General features: G+C 37.8%; 1 protein-coding gene across 4 annotated transcripts in view; it reads left to right on the forward strand.

The window, feature by feature from the left end:
* GABBR2 (gamma-aminobutyric acid type B receptor subunit 2) overlaps window positions 1-12,560 on the forward strand; it is a 490,947-nt gene that overhangs the window by 321,407 nt on the left and 156,980 nt on the right. The window lies entirely within an intron of this gene.

Consider the following 12,560-nt stretch of genomic DNA (forward strand, 5'->3'; position numbering starts at 1 on the left):
CATTTAAATTTATCAAATATTTTCTCCTCAAAAAATCCTAAGACTATGCTTGGCCCGTTGCCTAAGAATATCAGACTTACTCAGGAGTTGTCCTCATTATGTTTTTGATCCTTCTTCAAGTCTCTAGAAAGTTGCAGTTCACAGCACCTTTTTTTAGGAGTCTGAATCTCTGATGTCATTATTGGAGAGAGAGAAACTTTACTTCCAGAGAATAATTCAAAGCATGAAGGTTGGATGCCTAAAGCTAGTTGGTGCAGATACATCCCAGTGTTTCAACTGAAATCCTCCATACTGACCAGAACTATTATAGAAGTGAAATATCATCTGATTTGTTCAGTTATACCATTTCAAAACACTGGAGACCTCTTTAGTACATGCCAAGATGCACTAGAAGATATAGTATAGGTGAACATACAGGATTTTCTGTGCAAAGTCTTAGCTTCCTTAGTCGGGCCTGGACACAGCTGTATTTTAGACACCTAAACGTTAGCAGCAAAAGAAAGGAGAAGGAGAGAATAGCCAGTCTTCCTACAGCTAGAGTGCAAATTCTCTATACAGCTAGTAGAAAGAGGTGCCTCAAAGGCTTCAAAAGGACCATCCTGTTCACCTCTCCCAAACTATTCTATAACTCTCTGAATACGTAAGGGCCAATAGGAAGTGGAAGATGCCAGCATCCATTTTTTATGCAGCAATTATGCCCTTTTTTTGTGAAACAGCTTCTAACAGAGCAAAAGTGTCATTAGGAAGCCAGTTGTTGATGTCAATCCCCGCTCTTTTCTCACCTTCAGAACAATCTAGTGGCAGGAAGGGCAAATTTTAGGTCCTGATGTCTGCTCAGCCTTGAGGGCATTGTATTCAGAGCTCCTGACCTCACTGCCAGGCTGTAGGCCATTCTATGACTAGGCTACAACCCTCCTTTTGAAGGAGCCAAGCAGTGCTGAACAGTAGGAAAGAAAGTGGGAACCAGAGCTACTTATCAGCATGGAGCTGTTCTAGGGAACAGGTTTGCACCCAGATTTAGCCATGTAAAACTAAATTTAAGTCCTCCTTCAAATGTGAAACAGCTCAGTTTTAACTCTGAAAAATGTATCAACATCCAAAATCCTGTGCCTCTGAGCTAAAACATTTCTGCTATCTGATTTTTCTCTAATTGGCTTCTCAAAATGTAACCACTACTCTCACATTCTAAATGCAGCAAAATTTGAGTGAGGGCTGCTTTGTTCTGTCTTATCTTACGTATCTCTTCTTTTTTTTCAATTTGTATCTGTCACATTATGTTAAGTCTCTCTGTCTGCCATAGAGGGAAGAATCTGGATGGGCACTTGAGTAAGATAATGACTTTATTTAACTGACCAATAAAAGAAAGGGTTGGAGGAGAATACTGTGTTCTTAAAGCCAAACTTTGATTAGGAATTATTGCCACATGCTTTAAACAGAGATTTATTTTTTTTAATGTAGTTAAATGTTATATCAACAGAGCAGAGTGTGTGAAATGTCTTCCCAGTCTTGGTTTTCCAGGTTTTCAGTCCTGTAGAGAAGCATTTCTGAGTGTGCTTTCCTGTACATTGCTACCGATTTATCTTATGAATCCCAGCTGTGTCAGCAATTAGAATTACACTCATAGATGCAAGAAACCCTTCAGAAGCAACCTATCGGGAATATTTTTTCTAACCTCCTGCTCATTAAAACAATTCTTACAAAACTTCCTCCTCCAATTATAATTTTTTCAATGGGTTACCTTATGCTTCTCTTAGAAATCATCTTTACATGGCCACCATTGACTGTAGCAATGCACTTTGCTTGTATCTAGAAAACTCTGAAGTAATGCTGGGGAATGCATAAATATGGGAGACAAACCCACTTTTCCGTTCAGTAACTCTTCTGTCTCTGTTCCTTTCTTCCCAAAACATCCACTAAGTGCTGGGTACAGCATGTACATTTGGCTCCATGTCATGAACATCCCTATTTCTATGTGGGCAATATGCTTAATGGTTTCATAAGGGCTACTTACAGATACCGGTTCTTATAGGATCAGGCCAGTACAAATCTCTCCTGATCGTCCATTTCCTTGGAAATGCATGATTTTGATTACCCATTCTAGCCATATTAGAGATTAGTTTAAAATTCCCATTTTATACAAGACTGTGGCTTACTCTTTAAAAGAACCAGCTACAATGGAGAGTGATCATAAAAAGCCAGTAAGCCAAAAACATGTGGGAATAACAACTACATCTCAGGCACAGAGAAGAGCCATGTCAATGAAGGGAGAGATTTTTTTTGTAGGGAAGGAAAAATTTTGATTCAACTTTTATAAGCACATGCAAAACTAAAAAGCTGTCATTAGTGTTATCCCCTCTCTAAGCCAAGTAATCACCCTTTTTGTCTTCTATATTCCAAAAGCGATTAGGTCTCACCAGAGTAGCAGTATATACACAATAGCAAGTTTATTTAGTGAGATATGTTACATATGGTATCTGTTTAATTTTCTGTCAGTTTTTTGACAACAGTTGTAAGAGGTCCTTAAATAGTCCTGAGTCTACCCACAAAATTCAGGAAAAATGGTTTCCAAATTGTAGGTATTACATTCCAAATCTATTGTGTGCGCTTCCTCTATAGCACAGTGTTTGTAGCATTGTTTGGAGGGTGATGTGCTTTGCAGTCCCTGGTCTTTTTGACTTTCTGCAACCTATATCTACATATGGCATATGTTTTATGCTGTAATATTCCAAGGACACTGAAACATGATCCACAATTACACCAGTAACACCTGAAAATTTCAAAGTATTTCTTTGATAAGTTGTACCACCATTTTCCACTCTGTAAGGCAGCGGTTGTAGGAGCATGTGGTATACAAGTCAATATGCTGAAATACAGAACCAAGTATTAAATGTATTTGAGAGTCAGCAAAGCACTTTAAACGTATGGTCAAATAATTTGCTGAATAGGGGTATTATATAAGTCTTTGAAATTATATAGTGTTGACTCTGTGCTAGAGTAGGTAATCGGTTCCCAAACTAACTCATTTTTATCTTGGCATGCCCATTTCCTATGGAAAAGTAATCAAGTATATTTAAATACACAATAATTTGTGTTCTTATGGTAAGAATTCATAATACCAAATGTAGCATTATTTAGTTCCATGTCAGAATTAGAGATTAGGTGTCATATTGTAAAACTCCAATTACATGGAATTAAAACTATCCAAAGCAGTGAATTATGAGAAAGTGGTCAGTGTATTATAGAACTGTTAGATCATGTCTTACTTAATAGCAATGTTATTGGTTGTACAGAAAAAGGAAAAGCAGTATAATATTTCATTAAATGAATATGTATGCCAAAGTAGAAAGTGCTTCAGATATGAGGGAAAGAATGAGAATGAGAATGATCTATCTTTGTTTTTAATCTCAGAATTACCATGGTATCATAGCAAAAAAGAAGTTAGAAGTAAGGGTGTGAAACGAGATGTGATGCCAACTGGAAAAATGCAAGGAAGTGGAAAAATAATTGAAAGCATTCATTATATGGAAGAGAGAGACTTGAAATTAGCAATGCCAGTGACATATCCTATGAATAGAATTTAAGCTGACATAGAGATACTTAAAATAGAGAGAATATTACATGTGATCATAACGTTTAGACTTCTGTAATACGTTCTACTGAGAATTTCATGCTTTACATTTAAGACGAGTAATGTCTTTGCAAATTGGAACTGCTGTGGGATGAAAGGCTACTATGGTCCTAAGGAGGAGCATAGTCTACTCTGTTATGCATCTCCCTCAAGTAGGTAAATAAAATGATGTTCATATTCACTGGATATAACTGATTAGGTTGGGGCTGAAAAGAAGATTGTTTAATTACTCCAGGTTGCAGTAAAATGCCCATAGTCTCCACACAGAAAGGTCTGGTGTGTTAGGTAGTAGTAGACTGAACAGCTCTGCTTCTCCTCACTTCTGGTAGTCCTGATGTGTCGCAGCACTTTCTCCTAGAGAGTGTGCTGCACTGGGTGATTGGAGTGACAGGGGAAGTGCCAAATGATCCGTTTGGAATAGTTCAGTATAGGATTCACACTGTTCTGGGAAATAGCTATTCTGGAGACAGCAATTGTCTTCCAGTCTCCTTTATGCTCCAAAGTTCTGCAAAGGTGTTACATCAAAGATAAGAGGATCTAAGTCTTGCGATTTATACAGTCACTAAAATTAAGCATACTTTATCTTGTTTATCTCATTAATTAGCATAATTGATATGAATTGCCAAAACCAGGCAGATACTCTGTGATTCCCAGTGATCTCACTAAGCCCTGTCAGTGTTTTGGCTTGGGTAAAGTAAACAGAGCTCATGAAGGTTTCTGCACACCTGTGGTGTTCAATGGTGCCCTCATCCATCCCAGATAGTGCTCAGGCTTTCAGATTCCAGTCAGTTGCTCTCAGCCATGATTCAGGCATTTGGAAACAGGCTTTGTACAGAAAGAAGGAACCAAACAGTGGGGTGGGGTAGAGAGACAGAAAGAGAGAAGGAAAGAGCAGAGATGCCACTGATAAAGTCCAGCTACCTACTGCAGTGTGCGTGACTATCCAGACTTTGTGGTTTTCTCAGACATCCTGAGAACACGTACATTCATGGCAATACTAGATGTTATAGACCTTATCTTCTCAAAGGTGTACTTTAAAATGTGGCCTTTAAATGTATCCAGATTGTCAGAAGCACTTAGGGGGGTTTTGGCTAATATTATTCTTAATTATGGATCATGAACACTTCTGATTCTGTGTCCTGTAGCAATCTGAATGGCAGGTTTTGTTGTTTTTTACTGATTTTTCATAGTCTTATGTCTTCCCCACTGAGAGAACAGCTAGGCAAGCTGGAACTCCACGGTCCACATTGCACCTTTCCTTAGGAAACCCCGAGCCTGCGTGAGGTGAGGTTGCAGGGTGGTAGGAGAGTGGAGAGAGACCCTGAAAACCACATCAAACAGAGACTGAGAGGCTGCGGTGAGGAGCAGGGAGGAAAAGCCAGGTGTGAGGTTATGGAATGGGTTCCTAGGGATGGGGGCAGGCTGCAGGATGACGGGGACACTGGGCAATTTGCTAAAACTCTGAAAGTTGTGGAACTGGCTGAGAGCAGCTCTGGAAGCAGGGACTTGCCTTTAATGGTAAAGCAGGGAGAGGGAGAAGATGTATGAACCTTCTTTCTATTTATTTATTCCTGTTTTGTCTTCCCTTGCCACTTCGAGTTTTCTCTGTTTAACTATTTTTGGGGGAACTAATAGGAAAGCGTCTGGGCAGTGCCATCTCAAAGCTGTGGCTGTCTTTGTGTACCATGGGCAAGAGCCACTTGGACTAGACCCTATGTTACCAAATAACATCTAGCCTTGATATTTGGTTAGTAGGTGATGATGTGCTCCTTATTTGTACCCTTTATGCTCTTCAGGCATTGCCATAGGTTTGGGGGGGTTTTTTCCCCCTTTGGACTTTATATTTGCCTAATTCTTTTCCTCAAATTGTTTAATTTTGGCCAGGAATTAAAAAAGCAACAGATAGACACTCAGATCCTACTGAACTGCAAAAGGATTTGGACCTCTAATCCATTTCTTTGTCTCTGGAAACCATAGCCTTTGTTTGTATTTTTAGTCTGGCCTTTTTCATTTTGAGTGTATTCTTTAGTTTATTTCCTACTTAATTGTTTAGCTGTTAATTTTAATCTCCCTTTTCTGTATAATCACTTCCATAATTGTCCTCACTGTCATTCAGTCTGAGACTGATCTCACTCCTATTTAATTCAAAGGCAATTCTGTTACTGAGTTTAACATAAGCCTGATCAGCTTCTATTTTAGTAAATGACATTTTCTTGGGGGAAAAAAAAAGCAGAGACAAAAGTTACAAGGCTGAAGAGATCCTTGAAACAAAATTATTTCATATGCTGAAGCAAATACACCACAACCTTGCCAGACATTTATTAAGGCAATATTTTTAGAACATTTTGCCTCACCTTCAGTAGGACAACAGCCAGATTTTAAAGCCCCCTTATAGAATCAGGAGCAATTGTAATATCTTTTACACTACCCGTGCATTAATTCTGAAAAATGGTCTGAAATATATTAAGAAATCACTACAGGAGATCTCACAGCATGTGAAGAACCACTGTACTTAATTTATGTGAAAACAGCAGGATTCAATTCTCTAATGTTATTGCCACTTATGTTTTACAAGAACTGTGCTGGTGCCACACAAATTCTAAAGAATGAGTTAAAAGTCATAAACACATGTCAAAAAATGTTCGATATAAATGAGAAAAGTATGATTCAAATGGGTGAACTCATTTAATGGGGCCTGCCTGTGCTTCCACTGGGGATTTTGCCATGGTTAATAGAAGCAGGACTAAGCCCCAGTGAAAACTTGTTGAGATGACACATTTTTGTTCATCATAATTATCCTTTATGTCCCCAGTTTGCCAAGAAAAATAGAAGGTGCTTAATTTTCAACTCATAAGTAGTCCACAGAAATCAACAGAATTGTCTGCTTAAAGATAATTGTGCTCTCCAGGGCTAAACCCACAGCATGGTTTATTCTCGCGTTTGTCACTTTTAAGTGCTTAAGTCTAATACAAAGATGCCACCAAACTGCTCAGCACTAATGTTCAGCTGCAGCCTAACCCTGTGGGCACTGCAGCTTCCAACCCGGTATGTGTGCAAAACTGGCTAATTATTGATATTCCCAAAATGAATCGTCTGAGTCTCATAAACTAAGCTGGAGAGTGTCTGGAGTGTCAAGTCCTATGAAAGAAAGATTTTAAAGTTTTTATTTAAAAGAAACCATTAAAATTAAGGTCTTGAGATGGTAAAAAGAATGTTAAATCTGAGTGATTCCTCTGCACGAACATAATCTAAATGTTTTGCTAACTGAAGAAGAAATTGTTAAAGAACCAAGCTGTCTCACTATCCCATTCAAATAATTGTTATTAAAAAAAAAAGAAGTCGCCTGGAGAGGTGATAAGAAGTTTGTAGCTTTTTAGGCAACACATGGAAGTTCTTTGTGCTGATATTTGGTTTTCTTTATTCATCATTCCGAGTCTTTAACCCCATCTTCTTGTTGTTTGCTTGATATTGGCAAACTGGATTAGTATAGCAAGTTTAAAGCTGCAACACAAAAAAGGAGAATATGTAGTATATTCAGTTCAGAAGGTTGGTATATGTTTTTTTCTTACAACTTAACAGAGGAGTAGAATAAATCACTTTCTTGATCAACTGCATTGGAAATTTTTATTATTGCTTTCATGAGCTCAATACCTTCCCAGGCATTCCTTGTCAGCTCATGACTGTGTGGTCTTCTGAATGCATATGCAGTGGTGGTCAAATACGAGAAAATAATGGAACTTCTTTAAAAGTGAAACTTTTTACTATTCATCAATTCAGTCCCTTTTCCAGGATAACCTTAATTTATAATTTTATGTAGAATTGTAATTGTAATAAAATAAATTCAAATAATATTGTTGTTTATCTGAAAGTTAACAGTACCTAAAATAGTGTTTTTGTTTGTAACTTTCATTCTTAGAGTATATAAACAAGGAGAGACTTTTACTTCTTTGTTCAGGATGTTTCTGATGCTTTCACCACTTACTAATTTCCCCTCACTAACTCATTGTTCACAGTAAGATGGCTTCTTTTATTAATAATGAGTTGTAATATCAAATAACTTTGTAGGTCTGTTACACAGAGATATAAATAGTAACCACTTCACCATTCACATAACAAAATGATGGGAAAGGTGCAGATAGATTTGTGCGAAGATATGAAATAGCAGCATTCAAAACGTAGGCTAGCCAGCTAAAGCTCAAGGTTGAGAGGAAATATGATTCAAATGGAAGTAACTTTATATAAGGCTCTTAAGCTACCAGTGCTTATTATATAATGGAAGAATAGTCTTACTTAAAAAAATGAAAGATCTTTAGCACCTTATGGATAGACTTAAACCAGAGGATTTTTGTTGCAAAGGGAAGTTGAAAAGAAATGCTCCTACAAGATAAAAGGAGGACCTTGTTCATAAATGCAGTGACTCTTTAGCTGAACCTTACAACATTTGTTTAAGCACCTTACAACATTTGTTTAAACATTCATATTTGACAGAGGTGGATTTTTGTTTGTTTTAAATAAGCATCATGTCTGTTCCAAGTCTGGAAAATGACCTGGAATGGTCTGTTTCTTTGTGGAGACACTTCTGGTGTTTGGTGGTCGTCAGCTGTGTTGTCCACTAAATAAATGATATCTAGCTTTTTCAGTTGTCACAAGTAATGCACCTGTAAGGGCTTCTATCAAGTAGTTTATAAAAAGCACAAATTCCAATCATGGGTGCATAGATAGTATTTTCAAAAATAGACCCTATATCAAAATAATGTAGGAAGCATTAAGAAAATAGAATTAGGAAACAACGTTTTAGCATCTGCCAGACATAGTTGATTGTTGTGTACCAAACCGTATTAAGTCCTTTGACACTTGCGAGTTGTCTTTGAATGATAGAAAACAAAAAATTTGTAGGAGATATTCAATTAGTCAAAACATCTTATTCTCAAAAAGAAGTAACCAAGAAATATAAGCAGATAATTGAAGGTATATCCTAAAATTCAGTGAAGGCATGAGGAATTTTGTAATGACCTAACGTTTTAAGAAAAAGATAAACAGTAGCTATTTTTACAAATTATCCTTCTATAGGAGCATAGGAATGTTTTGGGGCTTTGTGTCTAGTTTGGAGTAGGGATTTTAATGCAAGTTTTCCGTCTTCTAAGGACGTGCCTTTCCTGCTCATTTGGTGGGTACTGGCAGGAGGGTGATCTTCCTCGGCTTATTCTGTTGAAATGCATCATTAAAAGCTTCCAACATGAGAGAATTACTGATTGATTGTATAACATCATGGTCATGCTCTCCAATTATTGGTGTTATTTTTATCATGTTCTTTCAAATGAGTGGAATTTGGAGGTATAACACATTTAAGAATATAAATGGGCAGATATATGAATTTCAGAGACTTTTGCTGTTTTCTAAATTTTTAATTTTGCTGGCTGCATTAATGAATTATAGCAGACAAATTTGAGGTAATTTTCTTCAAAATTAAAAATTTATTTTCATCTGAAACTTACCATCTCATTCTTAGCAACAACGGTTTCATTTTGACAAATCTCCTGGTATGTTTAAGCTAGAATGTTTCTAATATAGCCAATAGTTATATTATTCTAATTTGCACAGTCCAGATCAGGAATACATAAAACTTTTTGAACCAAACATGCTAGAAATAAAATTTTTCTGAATATCAGGTTAGAAACATATTACGAGCATAATTGAATTTATTACTATTCCCAAGAGGCAATTGCTGTTTCAGTGAGAACAAAACAGAGTCTTATTAGAGACATGAAAATACCATGTATCTGTTTGCCAAATATATCACTAAACTGTACACAAAAGAGCTGAATGCTTATTAATAGCAGCAAAAAGATTGAATGCTAAGTATGGTTATCACAGCTCAGTTGACGTGAAGTCAAAAAAAGATGTAACTGGCTAATATGAACATGTTGATATGAAATGTATTTTTTAAATCACTCAGAGTTGATCTAACTGTGGTTTTACTGAAGTTATTAGCATAATGTATGATAATGGACAATGAGCAAAAACTTGAAAACATATTTAAGTTAAAAATAATACTTTGCTGACCTAAATATCTATTCCCATTTTCTTTGGTTATGGGTTTCTTTTTCACCACTGCATTCAAGTATGTCACCAAGTGGCAAAACTCACGCCGTTTGAATCTAATCGCCGTTGGTTTACTGGTTTTATTAATAGCAAGATTAACCAGCAATCAGTGAACTACAGGTTCATGGTCCATATCAGCAATGCAACAGATAAACCACAACATTAGATGCTAATAAAATGTTAATATATACATACAAATACCTAAACGGTCTTCTATATGTAATCCCAACATTTTCTAATAAACGCACACGCTGATTTACATGCAGACACCTCCCGCTCACCGGACGCGTGGGTTACCAGCACACCCTTTGTTCTGGGGGTGCAGGTTCCTCTATACACACCCGTCCTGCAGCAGATGTGGGCTCCCTACCTTTGTGTGTATCACTGCAACCTGGCAATGCCCACGCTGGTGAGACAGCACCCCCTGAGTTCACACTTGCACACTTGAGGTGTGTGTCCCTGCGTGGTGCACAGTGTTATCAGTTTGGGGCATATGCCCTCTTAAACAGTTTTGGGTGTCCATTTGTATACGTTCTTCTTTGCCAAGACCCAAGATGCCAGTTCTGTGTGTACTTCTCTCTCACTAATTCACCATTATTGACCATATGTATCTTATTTCTTTATTTATTTTAAGGAACTGTACTCATCTTATATCTCTTATTGCTTTATCAATATTTTTTGAGTGAGTCATATTTTTTTCTTTTCTGCCTTGATGTCCAGTCACTACTAATTAATAAAACTCAGAATTTCTATTCCACAGAAAATTTGGGGGAAAAAAAATCATGTTTTGAATACAAAAATGGAAATTCTGAAGACGTTTAGAAAGGCAAAAACTAGATAATGTGTATTTAGAAGTGAAACATTTAGATCGTTCCTAATATTTATCTTAGATCCCAAGTTTTGCCTCTGACTACACCACCTAGGTTCTCATCAATATGCATGTCCTAAAGTCACAATTTAAAAATCCCAAACTCTCCAGAAGTCAGATATGAAACTAGGCTGGTTGCCAATGAAAAACATTGCCTTTAGGTCATCTAAAGATTTTTTCTCAAAATCTTTTCTCAGAATGTCTGGGTTTCCTGGTTTCCAGCTCTACTGGCCAAGGATGCGTGGTAAACATGACCAAAAGAATGCTGGCTTTCCCTTTTTCTACCTTTGCCTTCCCTGTCTTTAGCCATTGTCTCTCCCCCAGTTTTTCCGTCTGCAATATACATTGCATTTTATTTTTACTTCTTTGTTTGCTTTTGTGCAGTCTCCCTTTTTGACAGCCGGCCCACGTGGAGTCTCTAGAGGGAGGAGGAGATTGTTCCCCCTCCTTGTGATTTCTCAGGCTCTCAGATTCAGCTGTAGGCTTCCAGCTCCCTGCTGTGCCTCTCGCGTGGTCTTCCACCTGCTACGCTCTCTAGTCTTTGGTCCCTCTTTCAGGAAGAAAACAGTCTGTTCAGGGCAGAAAAGCTTTCAAACAGCCAAACCTCCAGGGTAGCAAAAAGAGAAACTTCCGAGGAGTTAGAGGGGGCTGTGCCAAGCTTGCTATAATTCTGAAATTCACTGGCTTAGCTGAAACCAAGTGTGAAAGTGAGGACCTACCTACAAGGATGCTATGGGCAGGAGGGGAGTTGCACAAAAAGCTTTTGTAACTTGTGTTCGGTCCTCCCTGGTCAATTTGACGTTTTTCTATTAAAAAAAAAAAAGTAATTCTAGTTTTTTACTCTAAAGACATCATGTCTTTTTTAGTTTTAAAATCTTCTGGTTTTCTCTGGGAAGCTCAGTATGAGGAAAATGTCTAGACAGGACTATGTCAAAGCTGTGGCCAGCTCAGGGTCCCATTACTCCATCGTTCTGTGTAAGCTCACCATCTCCTTTTTCTTAGGCCCATATTGCAGGTATTATCTTTGATTCAGGTCTTGTCCCTGAGGTCTGCCCACCAAGGCTATGTTCCCGTTTTGCCATTTTTCCCTATGTTATAATTTAAGGTCAGTTTTTCTTATCTTTCCAGAATTCTCAGGAATTCTCATTAAGTGATGCATACCTCACTGTTGTAGTTTAACCACAGCCAGCAACTAAGCACCACGTAGCTGCTCACTCACTTCCCCCCCACCCGGAGGGATGGGGGAGAGAATTGGAAAAAAAAAAAGTAAAACTCATGTGTTGAGATAAGAACAGTTTAATAGGACAGAAAGGAAGAAACTAATAATGATAATAATAACAGTAATAAAATGACAATCATAATAAAAGAATTGGAATACACAAAACAAGTGATGCACAACACAATTGCTCACCACTCGCCAACCGATGCCCAGTCAGTTCCCGAGCAGCAATCTGTCCCCCCCAGGCCAACTCCCCCCAGTTTATATACTGGGCATGACATCACATGGTATGGAATACCCCTTTGGCCAGTTTGGGTCAGCCGTCCTGGCTGTGTCCCCTCCTGACCTCTTGTGCCCCTCCAGCTCTTGTTGGCTGGGCATGAGAAGCTGAAAAGTCCTTGACTTAGTATAAACACTTCTTAGCAACAACTGAAAACATCAGCATGTTATCAACATTCTTCTCATACTGAATCCAAAACACAACATTATACCAGCTACTAGGAAGCAAATTAACTCTATCCCAGCCAAAACCAGGACACTCGCATAGTGCAATTTCCTCTTATTTAGTCTGAATAACATTTCTACTTCTCTGTTCATTTCTGTTCAAAATGTTGCTGTTAGTATTAGCTCCCCGGGTACTTTTTATAGTCTCAGGCTCTTGGTTTCCTCCAGTAATTCTTTCCTCTGTCTGCACAGAACACAATAAAAGTGAAAAAAAATGCAGAATATTGTAAGAGAGTTGT

The sequence above is a fragment of the Harpia harpyja genome, chromosome 5, assembly GCF_026419915.1.
Source record: "Harpia harpyja isolate bHarHar1 chromosome 5, bHarHar1 primary haplotype, whole genome shotgun sequence".
In the NCBI taxonomy this organism is placed as follows: Eukaryota; Metazoa; Chordata; class Aves; order Accipitriformes; family Accipitridae; genus Harpia; species Harpia harpyja.